Source organism: Poecilia reticulata, linkage group LG8 (genome assembly GCF_000633615.1).
Source record: "Poecilia reticulata strain Guanapo linkage group LG8, Guppy_female_1.0+MT, whole genome shotgun sequence".
NCBI classification, from domain to species: Eukaryota; Metazoa; Chordata; class Actinopteri; order Cyprinodontiformes; family Poeciliidae; genus Poecilia; species Poecilia reticulata.
The window spans coordinates 5,863,557-5,876,416 of record NC_024338.1 but is presented as its reverse complement, the minus strand read 5'-3'; the positions used below and the strand labels follow the sequence as shown (position 1 = coordinate 5,876,416).

Here is a 12,860-nt window from a genome sequence, read left to right as displayed (position 1 = left end):
CTCACCCCTCCGCTCCCCACATAACTGCACTTCCCTCCACCAAACAGCCTTTGAGAAAGTATGGTGTTTCACATGCAGAGGTGTTTAGAATAATAGCAGGAATCTCTCCTTTCATGTAGTCTCTTTTCAGTGCAGATGCGCGCGCGCCAGCGGTGTTCTCCGCCGTTTGATTCCGGAAGCCTTGAAGATGCGAGGGGCAGAGTGAGGGATGTGAGGGCTGCTTATCTCCCCCTGACACAGCCAATCGTGTCGCTGAATGACAGTCCGAACCCAGCCGACACCCCCATCCCCCTTTACTATCCATTTCTTCTCTCTCATCTCCTTTTTTTTTGTTCCTTGACATTTTACGTACACCGTTCCCTCCTTGCTTTGTTCCCTTCTTTCATATTCTCCTCTTCCCCTCCTTTTCTGCCTTCCTCAAAGCTTACATTTTCTCCCTCCTTTAAGGGCTGCCCTCAGCCCCTCAGCCCCCCACAGGTTGTGTGCCTGCTGGGATGCAGCTAGCTACTCTCTGAGGTGCATGCTGACACCTTGTTGTGCGTTTTCAAAGCACAAACATCTGTTAAATATGGAAAATGCCAACTAGAAATCATTCTTCTATCATTGTTTTGGCACCCCTGTGCTTAGCATATAGCATACCCACTTTTTGTGCCACTGTGGCTGCTTTCCCATTACACATATGCACAAAACTTTGCCGATATTCCATTAACGTTGAAAGAACACAATTTCGCAATAGAGGTGTTTCCATTAATTAAAAAACACAATTAAAATCACATGTAAATAAGCTCGTTTACAAATAAGTTACTAAAAATCACGGTGCGCCGTCCTCCTCCAACCACTTCCTGTCGTCTTTCTCTTTTCCATCGGTTAGTAACATCCAGTTGTTGATCCCGACTGGTGTGATGTGAGAAAAGTGTTTACGTTGCTGTTTTGTGAAATACACTACATGGCTGGGGGGAAAAAACTAGCGCAAAAACATTTGATCGAAAAAACAGATTTTTCCAGAAATTGGCTTGTTTCAATTCAGTGAATTTCTTTTCGTAATTCCAGTTTGCACAGTCACATGGGCAATTAAAACACGGTGCCAGTATTATGGGGAATTAAGATACTTACTTCAACTGTGACATTTCTGAAATGGTTCCAGTTTTCCATCACAGAAAAATGTTTAAAGCTCAAAAACAATCTTTCTTTAATACATCCAGCCTTCCTGTTGTCTGTTGAAAGTTTCGCTCTCTCTCGCAGCCTGAATGAAACATGTTAACATCTTTTTTTTTAATATGTACCAAAAATGCTTACATCATGAAGCATAAAGTCAAAACTTTTGTTTTTACGTGCTCAAGGGAGTGAATGGAAGTATAAACTTATCAATATTCACCTACATAATCTTCCAGTTATCACATGTATGATACATGTAATATACCAACAACATGTATAATGTAACAAATAAACTGTTATTTAACAGTTAGCCTATGTTTAATCAATTTAATTTTAACTGAAGTGGATGAACAGCAATTATATCTTTAAATGTCACCAAAAGCAAAACTGTCAATAGCAAAAACAGCAACAATAATTGAAGAATTATATTATATATTGTATCCATTAAAATCATATGTTAATATGAACATTTGAACTGTTTCATGTTTGGATGTTGTCCAAAGTTTGACTCCACTTATTAATACACACAAGTGTTTTCTAGTAGTTCTGAATTTGCATATTTTCTTCCTGTTAAACAGTTTTCTTACGTCGCTCTGATTCCTCTGACTTTATTTTCATGCCACTCATTGATAGTGAAACTAGCTACCTTTAAGACTTTATATCACCCTCAGTAACAGCATTCACTTTGAAGAGTGTGGCTGTTATCCCTCTGCTTGAATGCTCCTCTTAGGTGCGGTGCATTCACTGACCGGAAATAAAAACATTGTATTTTCTTAGTTTCTAAGCGGCTGGCCACCGATCAGAATCAGTCGAACTGGAGACTGTCCGATTCCGGTGACGTTGCTCAACAAACCAGGTGAAATTTTAACATAACTCAGAAGTATTGGTTGTCTTTAACATAATACGCCATATTTTATTATTGACAATACAGGATTCCACCCAGGGCACACAGCTTAGGGGGCGGGTGGTATAAATCATTTACAAACTGAGCCCTGAACAATGTTGCAGTATGTTTTTTACATGCCCAGCCAATGGGAGTGTGTGCCCTCACTACTCATACACAGTAATAAAAACATAGCTGTAGTGATTGTAATGGCTAATTTAGATCAAATCTGTTTTTTCTGATTCTTCAACTTGAAGTCACTGCTAAACTAAAGGGCTAATTCACTACATGTTGAACTTTGGGTCAGGTCCAGATTGATCTAAAAACGCTTCAGGTCATTTTTACACTGAGCAAAAATTCTTCAATATACAGACTGAGAACGGTGAAACCATAATGCTTTTCTTATACTCAGAGGCTGCAGAGGGAGTTTTTGTTTTTTTTTCCGCCAGAACCACCACTTCTAAGTTGCATCCAGATAAAGCTGAGCAATGTTTCCATAGTGATGAATTGGTAGTGCTTGACTTTAAAGTGATAAAGCAAGAAAAGAGAGAGAGAGAAAAAAAAGTGTAATTTAATCTCTGAAGTGTAAGAATCTTTGCAAATTCCTGCAGTACAATGTCATTTACTTTCCCCGCACAGTGAAAATATTTGAGAAACCCTCAATTTTTTGAAAATTTCTACTTTTTTCTCCTTTTTTTTTCTGGTTTCCTAATTAACATTCAATCTGAAGAACAATACCTTAAGGCCTAATTAACTGATGAGTCAGTCCCACATGATTTGTCCTCTCTCTGCTTCCTCCTTGCAGAACCCTGGGCGGTCGGAGCAGCTCTGGAAACCTCCACCCTTTCCCCTCCAACTCTCTCCTGCCACGCCGCTGCCAAGCAGGCGGGTGTGTGTATGGGGGGGACGATGGAGGGACGGGAGGCGGGAGAGACGGTGGAGGGGAGTGACCGCTTGCTCCCGTCTCGACCACGGGTATTCTTGGGTTGATAATACAGATGTCGATGTTATTGCTTGAGAATACGCGTAGCTGAGCGGAAGCCATCGTCCTCAGATGTGTTTTCACCCCGATGCGGGCGCCCTCACCCCATTCCCGATCCTCACCCAAACTTGTCCCCTCTTCTTCCTTCCCCTCCTCAGTCCTTCTACCTCTCTTACAGCATCCTCCTCTCAGCATCTCAGCAGGAAGTAAGCTCCTTCCAAGCGTGCATCACACACCTTTTTAGCTCTGATTGTTCATCCGCTTGACAGATGCCCTTATCAGAGTGCAAGAGAAGAGGGAGAATCCAATAAGTGCACACGGGGTGGCGGCGGAGGGAGGGGACGGTGGCGAGACATGACTCCGCACGACAGGACAGAGGGCCCAACGCAGTTGCACTGGATCCTGTGGCTCGTCGCGTATAAGGTCACAGTCAAAGAGCAAATCCAATATCCAGACAGGCCGGCGGGGAGGAGGGGGTGGGTGGAGGCAAGCAAGCTGGCGGGCAGGTAGGGGCCACGGGGCGGGAGCGCATTTAGATGGGAGCAGATAAATCTCAGTCCACGCTCAGCTGTTTTCTCCCAGACTGCCCGGAGGAGATGCAGAGGAGGAGGAACGGGGATGAGGGGGACGGACCAGCAGGCAGAACACTCGTCTGAGTCCAAATATACCTCTGAGGTGCATTCTTAGCAGGTAAACGTTGTTCCACTGACTCTGGATTTCTGCCAAAATGTGAAGAGACGTTGACTCAACAAAATGTGAGCCTGTCACTGGGGAGTTAAAGGGGCAGTATTATGTAAAATCAACTTTTTTGAGCTTCACATCATTTTACAATGTTATTCCTTGATCAAAAACATAGTGGGACTGTTGCCTTGATTATTTCATGCATGTTTGAGAAATAGTTTAATCTCCATGGCAACCATTCAGCTGTGCAAAAGGCATGGGTGGACCTAGCCCTGCCTTCGAGGACGAAGCTCCTCCTCTGAGCTGCAGCTTCCACCCTTCTACTCCTCCACTCAGCTCCTTCAGACTAGCCAGCAGTAATTAGCAAGCACCTGGTGGAGCCACACATCACCTGAGCCACTTTTCACCAATGTTGGTAAAAACGTTATTAAGGGGTTAATAGAAGAGCAATGTTGTGATGACTTCCTGAAGGCGGAGTTTCAGAAATTCTGAGTATTTCTGAAACTCTGAAAACTATTTCGGAGTTTCAGAAATAGTTGTTATAAAAATGTTATAGCATTTTATAACGACTTGAGGTACCATGGTTAGTTGATTGTGCTATAAATGATACCATATGGCTAGAAAACTCATAGTACTGCCCCTTTAAAGAACAGAAGAACAAACCTTTTGCTTAAAAACCAATACAGACCCAATCAATAGATTGGAATATCGTTGAAAAGTTCATTTATTTAAGTAACTCTGCTGCCAAATAAAATGTTTTGTAGATTAATTAGACAAAGACTGATATTTTAACACTTTCATTTTTCTTAATCACAATGATTTTCAGCTAACATCTAATGAAAACATGACATTTCAAATTCAAATACTAAATTGACCAACAACAACAACAAAAAACACACACATTTTTAAAAACAGAAACGTGGGCTTTATGATAAGTATATGCACAAAAGGTGCTTTTATTCTGACAAACGGGACTCATGATGTTTTGCAGTCACTCCACCACTCATTTCTGGTACAATATTTAAAGTACATGGACACTTTAGAAGCCCCCCTGTTTATGAAATCCTCAAACCGCAACAAAACTTTTAATTGAATCTCTGTCAAATAAAGGGACATGACACATTTTAATGCATGTTTTGCTTTTTCTAAAATTGCGCAGAGATTCTGAGGACTTCTAATTCATTGTTCACAAATTTTGGATTCCCAAAGATAGAACTATAATGGCATTACAAAGATGCTCATTTCTTTCAGCTGCTCCTCAAAATCGGACAGACAACAGACCATGCTAGTTAGCATGTAACTGTGTGTCATAAACTCCATGAGTCAGGAAAATGCTGTGAGGATGAGCTACACTAAAGCCGACACACATCTACATCGGTAACTAAAAAGTTTAAGTCAACTGAAAGTGTTAAAAGAGGCTGGAGGCGGACTTTAGAGAACCGCAGCGGACTGGGATCCTGGGGTTACTTAGCAACAACTGTCGCCTTTCATATATATATCAGACGCTGTTTAAATGTGAAGTTTGCTTAACTCTGCTGGGGAGAAGAAAGTCGTTTTAGTCACATTTTAGTTATTTGTAGTCTTCTAGTTTTTGATTTTGTAGTAAATTTATCAGACTGAACTGTAAACTCCTGGAGGAATGAATTTCTGGTGRATGTTACATCTTTGAAGAAAAGCCATCCTTCATATCTGTGTGAAACATTTATCCCCGGAGGAAATGGAGTGAAAGTCGCAGAGAGATTTACTTCTGCTGTTTCACATAACGGCATCCTGCTGTTATGTAAAATGCTCCTTTTTTTCTTCGTATCATATACAATATAACACATGAATCCAATGCAACAAGTTTTGTTTTTTCAAAAGCTGTTTTTTTATGTTTATGTTCTTATTCATTCAAAAGCTATTTTTTAAATGTTCATGCAACGTTTCTATTAGATGTGTTTGATCTGAATAAATTTAATGTATGCAATGTATGAAACAGAAAGAYTTCTWTCACTTTTACAAGCACCATTTTGCTACTAAACATATCATTTCGTTTCTTTCACTTCCTACAGTGTAATWTTAAGTCACACTGGCTATTTTTCAGACTTATCCAATATTTTTACATGACCAAACTTCGATTTGACTGACTTTTATCCTCCCTCCCCTAACAGTTTTTTTGTTATTATTAGTTAAAAACCTAATTTTATCATAGCTTTAGTAACTCAGGATGAGTTTTTAGTTAGCCTTAGTCTATTTGTCAGCAGAAAATAAATAGGTATTGGCAAAAGAAAATTCTTTTTTGTTTTCAAAGAATTTGATAAGATGAGAAAAAGCTGGTGTTTTTTTCTGCAACAARCCCTCCAAGTACGGTGGAAGACGTGTGATGCTGTGGGCCTGTTTCTCCTCCAAACACCCTGGGAATCTTGTGACATCATGAACTCTTTGAAAAAACAGATTTTTTTTCTTTAATCTGTTGGATGTTACCAGAGAACTGATAATGAGTCATACTCAATTCTTTTAACAAGATAATKATCCAAAACAACCAAAATAACGTTGTTATTGCTTCATTTGTTCTGTTATCTAATTTGTTATTTGTTATTTTAATAGATCAGTACCTGTGTTTGTTAGTCTGTGACATTTGATTCGTATGCACTAATTGGTGAAAAAAAAAGAAGTTATTATTGCATAGATGAACGCAAGTTAAATACTGGATTTTTTCTCCTTCTTTTTTTCAGTCTAACATTATACTTTTACAGCAAAAACAATTCACGTGCATAGTACTGTACGTACTGTACAAATACACCTTTACAGATTGGCTTTAAAAGTCCAGATCTGACAATTGCTTAATTTTACATGAACGTCTAAATGACAGTTTTAGTCGTGTGAAAACGTTTTAAAGGGATTTAAGCCTGATTTAAATCCTCATGAGTGGGGGGCGGGGGGGGGGCTAAAAAATCCTCACATCTTCGGAGGGAGTCGCTGCCTTTCGGGGTCCACATTGGTCAAACATCCCCTCGTCCAAAACTGGCTCGCGARGCGCTGGATCATATTAGTGTTATTGTAATAGGGTGTAATAAGATTATTCAAATCCCTCCATTTCACAGTGGGCGAATGTGATGCCGGGGCTCATCCATGTAAAAGCCCCTCCCCGACCCCCCTTTTAACGGAAAACCGTGTCTGTGCTCGCACGCTGAAGCCCCGGGAAATYCCCCTCAGCCAACAGGATTCTCCACGCCGCTCCCCGGAGACTCCGCTGCCCCGGCCCGGCCTGTCGCCGCGCACGAGCGTGAGAGCAATGCCTCTGTCGCTTCTTCCACGCGGCAATTGAAGCTGCCATTGATTTCCCTGCCTACACCGATTACCTGCTTCACTAGTCTGGTTTTCCTGCAGTAGGATCTGATTAATGCTGGGAACGTAAACGGGGGAGGCTGGGAAAGTGAGGCGGAAACATCCTCCGGTGCTGTTTCCGGTAGGAAGACGGTGCTGAAATGGCGCGTTAAGCTATTAAGAATGAGTGTATAATATCTTTGGGCTTGATGTATAGAAATAAATTAGCTATTTAATAAAAAATGATTTATTCGTGCTTTTTATGATTATTTTTGAAGTTTTTCATTAAGGTAAATTGGATGTGATAGATCAGAGTGGGAGAAAACTAATATCTGTTCCAAATATACATATACAGTTCTGGAAAAAATGAAGAGCCCATTTCACTGAACCCCATTGAAACCTGCTGGTTATTCCACCAAATATCGATTTCTGAACTCTTCCTGAGTTAAAACATTAGYGCTGTTGTTTCTAAATGAATATAAACTTGTTTTCTTCACATTATTTGAGCTCTGAAAGGACTGTATCATTCTCTTTATTTTGTCCATTTCTCATTTTCTGCAAATAAATACATTTTTGCTTGGAATTTCAGAGACATGTTGTCAGTAGTTCATAGAATAAAAGAACAATGTTCATTTTACTCAAAGATATGCCCATGAAAAGTAAAATCAGAGAAACTGATGAGTCGGTGTACCTATTAATGGACTGTAATGTGCATGAGTTAACTTTTCTCTTTCGACGGGGTGGAGAGGGCTGTAATGAACTCAAGTGTGTCAGGTACGACCAATAAAATTAAGATTTTTWTTTTATTTTATATTGATGACRATTTTTCAGAATTTTTGAATCATGAATCCTTCATCCTCAGAGAACTACTCTACACATGTTTTGGATCAAACCAACACTTTGATCCTGCAAACAGATCTCAATCAAATTCACCCAAGAGTTCAAACCTTCAGGGCGGCAAAACAGATCAAAATGAAAACAATCCTCAACAGTGTGGAACTCACAGACTGGGCTGAATGGGCTTTATTTGCGGTAAACAGCTACGTCACACAAAATACGCTCACTGACTCAAATAGCTACGCACGCAGATTTGAATGTGATTTGATACACATGCAAATCGGCAAAGGATTATTTGATTTGCCCTCTGATGCCTAGAAAAGGCACCAGAGGGCAGGAGGGATTGGATCGTGAGTCAAGTCATGGTGTTACTCTCCRTTTCTGGAGCATCTGACAGCCAGTCAAAATACCAAGATTTCTGAGGCACAGAGGAAGTCTTGGATTTACAAGATGCTGGATTGCTATTGCAGCTGTRGAGTGTACAGTTGTCAAAGTGGCCAGATGTTGTTATGCGCTGTGTTACTGGGAGTAAACTCCACATGTCAGACACTGGCACGGWTTGCAGCGGTGGTACCATCGCCTATCCCCTCTGCTCCCTGTCTTAGAGAAGAAAGAAGAATKCTGATCTATCAAACTAACTTAGGGTTATAGATACATAAAAACTGGTTGTTTGTGAAGTATTTCCTGTCCAGTATACAGTTCTGGAAAAAAAAAAGAGACTACGGCACTGAACCCCATTGAAAACCTGCTGGTTATTCCACCAAATATKGATTTCTGAACTCTTCCTGAGTTAAAACATTAGTATTGTTTCTAAATGAATATGAACTTGTTTTCTTTGCATTATTTGAGGCCTGAAGGCTCTGCATCTTTTACGTTATTTTGACCATTTCTCATTTTCTGCATATAAATTCAAACTTTCTGCTTGGAATTTCAGAGGTATGCTGTCAGTAGTTGATAAAAGAGCAAAATTCATTTTACTCAAACATATGCCTATAGAAAGTAAATTCAGAGAAACTGATTATTCTGCTGTGGTCTCTTCATTTTTTCCAAAGCTGTAAATGTCAGATTTTGCTTAAGGGGATGTACTATGCAAAGTGTGAATTTTACAAATTTTTTGTTCTTCCATTTGGGTTTTTACTGCTTCCAAAAACACACCAAACACTTAACAAAACTCACACAATTTTGACAATAAGTTATTTTTTTTTCCATTTGGAAAATGAGTCATTTCAAAAACCTGTAATGTAAAGTCACAAATCAGTAGGCACTGAGCATCACCTAGCAACCCCTGCGAAGCCCGTACAGTCACCTAGCAACTGTTATAGATTTAGGTTTGCATGTTTAGAGTTTTATTTTCTTAAGTTTTTATTATTTTAATCAGACAGCTTTTTGTTCATATAATGTGTTACAATGGTTTTATTTTGAAAGTTGTTGCTTTTATCTATGCACACACTCTCACACTCTCATACAGACAAGGTTAAGGAAATGACCTCACAGGGGAACGGCCTCTTTAGGGCGTCGCTAAAGTAGGAGTAAAAAGAAACTAGACATGTTTTCTGTGTTGACCCTTAATGACTCATAGCTCTGGTCCAGCGCTGTAATGTTAAAATATTTTTCTGTTGTGTCTATACATTGCTATGACATATTTTTGTTTTAATAAACTGGATGATTGAATTTAACTCTGCTTTCTTGGTTATTCGAGACGATCCCTCGTGAGATCATCYAACACCACCCAAGCTGAGGTGCAGCAGGTTTGGTAAGCTAGTTTTATCACTGTACAATGGCTGCTGGAAAAGACAAATGTTTTGTTGTTGACATATAACACAACAGGAGGCCCCACTTCTGCTTTTCAAAGACTTACAACTGTGTAATCATGCCTCTGYTTGCAGCCATTTTCACGTGTGAGTGTAAACGTTGAGATGAGGGGGCGTGGCCAGCAGCAGCTTATTTGAATTTGAAATACCTACATTTATTCAAGATGTACCTGTCAACAAATCTCACACTMGTGCTTCTTTTCCCAAGCACCTGACCCGCAAAATGTCTGTGCACACCACTTAGCATAAAACAAGCAATAGCTGAAACATCCTAAATGTTCTGTAAAGCTGGTTTCTGTTCCAAMGGCTTAGTGTGTGCATTTATACATGTACAGTAGCCAGGTGAATACTGTAGAGATGTTAGTGTCAGTGAGACCAGTAAGGTGCCATGTAACGGCCATTTACCACCAATGCTAGCTTCTTGAAAACTGAATCTTTCAGGAAAAGTTTTCACTCTGCCACAGACGCTTCATACAATAATTTGACATATTTGGGCGTTGCAGAAAACTCCTGAAGTTGCTGCTCTATGAATAATAATTGGAATATTTTGGTTGTTGTTGTTTTTTTTCTCAAATCAAATAGTTGCAAGATTCCAGTCAGGCGCTCAAACAACTCGCCGCACCTCACGCTGACTTCTTTCTGCTGCTTCCTTCTTGCCACCCTCGGTGGAGATGTAGCAACCTACACTCCAAAAATGGCAACTTTTCATGAAGACTTTCATCACGCGTTCCTGCAGCGAAGATCTCCATTGGCAACCAACGCCGCCTGCAAAAGAACCTTCTCGGCGCATTAGTCCGTGGAGACGGAGCTGCCAAACGGACGGAAAGCTCTGCCGCTGCAAATCCATAAATTGATTGCTGTAATATTCCCACTCTAAATCGGGATCTCATTGGGTTTTTAACTCTGCTTCCACTCACACAGGTCCTGTTTTGAGTGAACAGCCTACACTGTGTATGTAAAGTGCTGTATAATCAGTAAGACTGCCTACACGCCCAACACTCAAATCAACCTTATTTCTTAGTTTTTCTTCCTTATAGGGCTGATGGTGGAGAGTGATTAATCTACTGCTTCAGTGCTCTAAAAGTTATCAAAAACGCAGTGAAACGACCAACAGCATGTTTCCTACACATGTGAGCTAACATCAATGTGACCGTTGTCACTTAATGCCACATTTTSTCCCATTACAGCCACAACGTTTCATATATTTTAATAGGATTATATGTGGTGAACAGCATGAAAGTAAAGCATAAAGATGAAGTGGAAAGAAAAGGATSCATATTTTTTGGTATAGTTTCTAAAGCAAATATCTTGGTACACTTGTAAAAAGACAAAACTAATTTACAAATAACTTTTCAGCTTGTAAGTGAATAATTCCTTAATATTGATGAAATCGTATTAGTTATGAGAGAAATAATCCAGCTTGTTTGATAAAAAAAAAGAACAGGTTCCTATTTCTTGACAAAAAAAAAAACAAAAAAACATAATAAACACAGCATGCAGTCAACAGTTGTGAGAACCAATAACAGACGTCACATTTTGTCAAGTGCCATCGTTAAAATCGTCAGTACACATCAAATCTGTCGATTCGTTACGGTTCAGACGCAAATGGAAATGTGGGTTTTTAGTCTCAATTTAAAGGAACTCAGTGTTTCATCTGTTTTGTAGTTTTAAGAAAGTTTTTTTTCCAGATTTGAAGTTCATAGAAGCTGCATCATCATCATCATCATCATCATCATCATCATCATCATCATCATCATCATCATCATCATCATCATCATCATCATCATAATATTGAATCCATATTCATCATTTTCCTTCCACCTCTTAATTTTGCACTACTTTGCGCTGGTCCGTCGCACAAAATCCCTATAAGTTCCTACGGGGTCTGAATACTTTTGCGAGGCACTGCCTGCATGTTCCCCCACATACCAGATTCTCCACTAACCGCAGCAGCAAAGCAAGAGAGACAATAGAGTCTGAATGAACAAGAGTGTTCTGAATGCGGCCACGCAGTGATAGCGGTAATTTCGGCCCCGATGGGTCACTCCATTACAATTACCTTGTAGTATTTATCCAGACAAACAAAGAGTCCTGGTTCGTGCAGGAGGGGAGGGGTAGTGTTAGGGGATCGGGGTTGGGGGAGCTGCGGGGGGGTCAGGCTGCAGGGCCACTGACGGATAGATGGAAGGAGACAGAGGAGATATTGTGGATAAATTAGGATGGGAGGGAGAGCAGGGGACCGAGGGACAGAGGGAGGAAATCACAGTGCAATAAGAGCCCTCTCATTAGGGCCTGTCTTTATCACCGYGCGGCTCCTATGAGATGTGGCAGATGAGAGGAGGGAACAGAAGGCCAGGAGGAGAGCACGGCTCAGATTAGGATCCTTATTGCTATGATAATCACTGTTTGTCATCCGCCGCRCACGTTTCACACCTGTGGTAAATGCAGATGGTCTACTTAGTTAGCGCCCAGGTCGTGTCAGACATGTGTGTGCATGTGTGTGTGTGAGCATAAAACAGTAACTGAATGAGGGTGTGTTTGTGCATGAAGCGGTGATAACTCAGTGCATGCTTGCAGATGTGTGCATGTGTGTGTGCATGTGTGTGTGCGTGTGTGTGCGCGTGTGTGTTTGTGTGTGTGTGTGTGTGTGTGTGTGAGTGCGAGGGAGCGTGTGTGTTTGTGTGTGTGTTTCGAGTGCGCACGTGAAGGCAAGGCACGGACGCATTTAGAATGAACAAATAGATAAAGATAGAATTAAATAAATAAAGTAACAATCACATGCATTGCTCTGGGTGCCTGGCAACCGGATCTCTCCGTTGCCTTGGAAACAGTTGCTACAGAAAGTGAGGTGATTGGCAACCGTGACAACGAGGAGGGAATAACATTTGACCCCGCTCGCTGACGACGGGGAGGCGTGTTGAAGGGGTTGGGGATGAGGGGTGGGGGGCAGAGACTTGGGGKGGGGGTGGAAGGGGGGTGGAGAATAGATGGAGGCTGGGATCAGATAAGAGCGCACTGAAGCTGCTTAACTCTTACTCCTTCCTTAAAACACACACACACATACACGCACACTCACACACAAAAAACCTCTTCCCCCTGGCTCACACACACACACACACACTCACTGACAAAGTAACACCATGGATTCATGGATACACACACACACACACACACTTCGTGCCAACCCTAACTCACACTCTGCCAC

General features: G+C 40.9%; 1 long non-coding RNA gene across 1 annotated transcript in view; it reads left to right on the top strand.

Moving 5' to 3' along the window:
- LOC108166463 (uncharacterized) overlaps positions 1–3,462 on the top strand; it is a 13,366-nt gene extending 9,904 nt beyond the window's left edge. The window contains exon 2 of the long non-coding RNA XR_001776824.1: positions 2,844–3,462. This is a non-coding gene — a long non-coding RNA (uncharacterized LOC108166463). The remainder of the gene's footprint in view (positions 1–2,843) is intronic.
- Positions 3,463–12,860: the final 9,398 nt, after the last annotated feature.